A 5000-nucleotide genomic window follows, 5' to 3' on the forward strand; every position below is an offset into this window, starting at 1 on the left:
AGGTTGGAACTGCTCTTTGCAGCCAAAAATGCAGACCACCAGGTTTTTTGGATATTTATTTGCACAAAAGCTTATTTGATGTCATATCTCAAACCATTCATATCTCTCACTTTTAATTCCTGGGTGTTAAGGGACTCAACAAGCCTTTATCCCTGTTTGTCATTGGAGCTCCCCTTCCATCAATTGGTGATGTTTTGCTACTGAATGGAAAAGAGCTGTGACTCTCTAGCCAAGATGGTGGCAAAATCAGTTAAGGAAACACGGTACCAGTGCCCCATGTGAGAATCGAACTCATGACCTTCAGATTACGAGACTGACGCGCTACCTGCTGCGCTAACGAGGCAAAATGCACGTAATAATCTGCGGAAGTTGCTTGTGCAAAGCAGTACACCTCTTTTTTTTCATATTGTAAGTGAGCTGGCAGTACATCTTCTCCCGTATGGTCTAGTGGTTAGGATTCCTGGTTTTCACCCAGGCGGCCCGGGTTCGACTACTGGTATGGGAACGCATCCTTTTCTGCACCGCTGCCAACATTCAAAAACTGACGCGTGTTTTTTAGTCAAACGTATTTCAAGTAGGATTTGTTTTTTTCAGGCAAAAATGCTGAACGCCCGCGTTTTGGCACTTCATTCTGACCCTTCACACAAGATTCAATTTGGATTCGTAGCTCAACTCATTCTCAACCACCCCTTTTTACACTAAAGTGTCAAGTGACTCAACAACTCATGGGTCCGGTAAGTTATTTGGATTCCCATTTCCTTTCTAATGGAAAAAGTTGTAGAATTGAATGGAAAAGTTCTAAGTTGGTGACAAAATCTCTCGAGAAAAGGAGGGAACAGTGCCCCGTGTGAGGCTCGAACTCACGACCTTCAGATTATGAGACTAACGCGCTACCTACTGCGCTAACGAGGCAAGCTGTACCTGCAGATCTGCAGAAGTTTATTGTGCATAGCAGAAAACTTTTTTTTTTCATAATGTCACTGAGACATTAGTGCATCTTTTCCCATATGGTCTAGCGGTTAGGATTCCTGGCTCTCACCCAGGTGGCCTGGGTTCGACTCCCGGTATGGGAATGCATCTTTATCTTAGCTACTGCCACCATTCAAAGACTGACACGTGTTTTTCAATCAAAAATGTTTCTGGTAGATTTTCACTTTGCAACAAAAATACTTAACATTGGCGATGCATTATGACTTTTGCAAAAGATTTCCTTTTGTTTCATAGCTTAAGCCTTTTTCAACTACACAGTTTTACACAAAAGTGTCAAGGGACTCAACAAGCCATGTGTCCTGTCTGTCATTAGGGCTCCCATGTTCTTTCTAATCGGAAACAGTTTAGAACTGAATTGGAAAGTTCAGAGTTAGTGACAAAATCTCTTGAGAAAAGGAGGATGCCACGTGTGAGCAAAAAACTCATGATCTTCAAATTATTCAACTGACGTGCCAAAAACCTTGACCATGTAGCGTGTTTCAGCTCTTGTAATGTTGATGTTTTGTATTCAAAGCAAAACACTCTTTTTTTTTTTTTTTTTTTTTTTTACACCTGTCTTGCTGTTTACTGTACTGCTTACAACATGTGGAGAAAGACTTAGTTAGTATTCCTGGTTGACTGGTTCGATTCCTGCTATGGGAGAGACTTTTTTTTGGGGACTAGTGTCCACATTCCAAAGCCAACACGTGCCTTGCAGACAGAATCAGTTTAGGTTGGAACTGCTCTTTGCAGCCAAAAATGCAGACCACCAGGTTTTTTGGATATTTATTTGCACAAAAGCTTATTTGATGTCATATCTCAAACCATTCATATCTCTCACTTTTAATTCCTGGGTGTTAAGGGACTCAACAAGCCTTTATCCCTGTTTGTCATTGGAGCTCCCCTTCCATCAATTGGTGATGTTTTGCTACTGAATGGAAAAGAGCTGTGACTCTCTAGCCAAGATGGTGGCAAAATCAGTTAAGGAAACACGGTACCAGTGCCCCATGTGAGAATCGAACTCATGACCTTCAGATTACGAGACTGACGCGCTACCTGCTGCGCTAACGAGGCAAAATGCACGTAATAATCTGCGGAAGTTGCTTGTGCAAAGCAGTACACCTCTTTTTTTTCATATTGTAAGTGAGCTGGTAGTACATCTTCTCCCATATGGTCTAGTGGTTAGGATTCCTGGTTTTCACCCAGGTGGCCCGGGTTCGACTACTGGTATGGGAACGCATCCATTTCTGCACCGCTGCCAACATTCAAAAACTGACGCGTGTTTTTTAGTCACACGTATTTCAAGTAGGATTTGTTTTTTTCAGGCAAAAATGCTGAACGCCCGCGTTTTGGCACTTCATTCTGACCCTTCACACAAGATTCAATTTGGATTCGTAGCTCAACTCATTCTCAACCACCCCTTTTTACACTAAAGTGTCAAGGGACTCAACAACTCATGGGTCCGGTAAGTTATTTGGATTCCCATTTCCTTTCTAATGGAAAAAGTTGTAGAATTGAATGGAAAAGTTCTAAGTTGGTGACAAAATCTCTCGAGAAAAGGAGGGAACAGTGCCCCGTGTGAGGCTTGAACTCACGACCTTCAGATTATGAGACTGATGCGCTACCTACTGCGCTAACGAGGTAAGCTGTACCTGCAGATCTGCAGAAGTTTATTGTGCATAGCAGAAAACTTTTTTTTTTCATAATGTCACTGAGACATTAGTGCATCTTTTCCCATATGGTCTAGCGGTTAGGATTCCTGGCTCTCACTCAGGTGGCCTGGGTTCGACTCCCGGTATGGGAATGCATCTTTATCTTAGCTACTGCCACCATTCAAAGATTGACACGTGTTTTTCAATCAAAAATGTTTCTGGTAGATTTTCACTTTGCAACAAAAATACTTAACATTGGCGATGCATTATGACTTTTGCAAAAGATTTCCTTTTGTTTCATAGCTTAAGCCTTTTTCAACTACACAGTTTTACACAAAAGTGTCAAGGGACTCAACAAGCCATGTGTCCTGTCTGTCATTAGGGCTCCCATGTTCTTTCTAATCGGAAACAGTTTAGAACTGAATTGGAAAGTTCAGAGTTAGTGACAAAATCTCTTGAGAAAAGGAGGATGCCACGTGTGAGCAAAAAACTCATGATCTTCAAATTATTCAACTGACGTGCCAAAAACCTTGACCATGTAGCGTGTTTCAGCTCTTGTAATGTTGATATTTTGTATTCAAAGCAAAACACTCTTTTTTTTTTTTTTTTTTTTTTTTTACACCTGTCTTGCTGTTTACTGTACTGCTTACACCATGTGGAGAAAGACTTAGTTAGTATTCCTGGTTGACTGGTTCGATTCCTGCTATGGGAGAGACTTTTTTTTGGGGACTAGTGTCCACATTCCAAAGCCAACACGTGCCTTGCAGACAGAATCAGTTTAGGTTGGAACTGCTCTTTGCAGCCAAAAATGCAGACCACCAGGTTTTTTGGATATTTATTTGCACAAAAGCTTATTTGATGTCATATCTCAAACCATTCATATCTCTCACTTTTAATTCCTGGGTGTTAAGGGACTCAAGAAGCCTTTATCCCTGTTTGTCATTGGAGCTCCCCTTCCATCAATTGGTGATGTTTTGCTACTGAATGGAAAAGAGCTGTGACTCTCTAGCCAAGATGGTGGCAAAATCAGTTAAGGAAACACGGTACCAGTGCCCCATGTGAGAATCGAACTCATGACCTTCAGATTACGAGACTGACGCGCTACCTGCTGCGCTAACGAGGCAAAATGCACGTAATAATCTGCGGAAGTTGCTTGTGCAAAGCAGTACACCTCTTTTTTTTCATATTGTAAGTGAGCTGGTAGTACATCTTCTCCCATATGGTCTAGTGGTTAGGATTCCTGGTTTTCACCCAGGTGGCCCGGGTTCGACTACTGGTATGGGAACGCATCCATTTCTGCACCGCTGCCAACATTCAAAAACTGACGCGTGTTTTTTAGTCAAACGTATTTCAAGTAGGATTTGTTTTTTTCAGGCAAAAATGCTGAATGCCCGCGTTTTGGCACTTCATTCTGACCCTTCACACAAGATTCAATTTGGATTCGTAGCTCAACTCATTCTCAACCACCCCTTTTTACACTAAAGTGTCAAGGGACTCAACAACTCATGGGTCCGGTAAGTTATTTGGATTCCCATTTCCTTTCTAATGGAAAAAGTTGTAGAATTGAATGGAAAAGTTCTAAGTTGGTGACAAAATCTCTCGAGAAAAGGAGGGAACAGTGCCCCGTGTGAGGCTTGAACTCACGACCTTCAGATTATGAGACTGATGCGCTACCTACTGCGCTAACGAGGTAAGCTGTACCTGCAGATCTGCAGAAGTTTATTGTGCATAGCAGAAAACTTTTTTTTTTCATAATGTCACTGAGACATTAGTGCATCTTTTCCCATATGGTCTAGCGGTTAGGATTCCTGGCTCTCACTCAGGTGGCCTGGGTTCGACTCCCGGTATGGGAATGCATCTTTATCTTAGCTACTGCCACCATTCAAAGATTGACACGTGTTTTTCAATCAAAAATGTTTCTGGTAGATTTTCACTTTGCAACAAAAATACTTAACATTGGCGATGCATTATGACTTTTGCAAAAGATTTCCTTTTGTTTCATAGCTTAAGCCTTTTTCAACTACACAGTTTTACACAAAAGTGTCAAGGGACTCAACAAGCCATGTGTCCTGTCTGTCATTAGGGCTCCCATGTTCTTTCTAATCGGAAACAGTTTAGAACTGAATTGGAAAGTTCAGAGTTAGTGACAAAATCTCTTGAGAAAAGGAGGATGCCACGTGTGAGCAAAAAACTCATGATCTTCAAATTATTCAACTGACGTGCCAAAAACCTTGACCATGTAGCGTGTTTCAGCTCTTGTAATGTTGATGTTTTGTATTCAAAGCAAAACACTCTTTTTTTTTTTTTTTTTTTTTTTTTACACCTGTCTTGCTGTTTACTGTACTGCTTACAACATGTGGAGAAAGACTTAGTTAGTAT

General features: G+C 41.3%; 2 non-coding genes across 2 annotated transcripts; both read left to right on the forward strand.

The window, feature by feature from the left end:
* The first annotated feature begins 2133 nt into the window (after positions 1-2133).
* On the forward strand, positions 2134-2205 carry TRNAE-UUC (transfer RNA glutamic acid (anticodon UUC)). The gene has a single exon. It is a non-coding gene; the product is annotated as a tRNA-Glu (tRNA).
* Positions 2206-3834: 1629 nt separating this feature from the next.
* On the forward strand, positions 3835-3906 carry TRNAE-UUC (transfer RNA glutamic acid (anticodon UUC)). The gene has a single exon. It is a non-coding gene; the product is annotated as a tRNA-Glu (tRNA).
* The last annotated feature ends 1094 nt before the right edge of the window (positions 3907-5000 follow it).

The sequence above is a fragment of the Phyllobates terribilis genome, unplaced genomic scaffold, assembly GCF_046119375.1.
Source record: "Phyllobates terribilis strain yellow unplaced genomic scaffold, ASM4611937v1 Scaffold_11__3_contigs__length_659146591, whole genome shotgun sequence".
NCBI classification, from domain to species: domain Eukaryota; kingdom Metazoa; phylum Chordata; class Amphibia; order Anura; family Dendrobatidae; genus Phyllobates; species Phyllobates terribilis.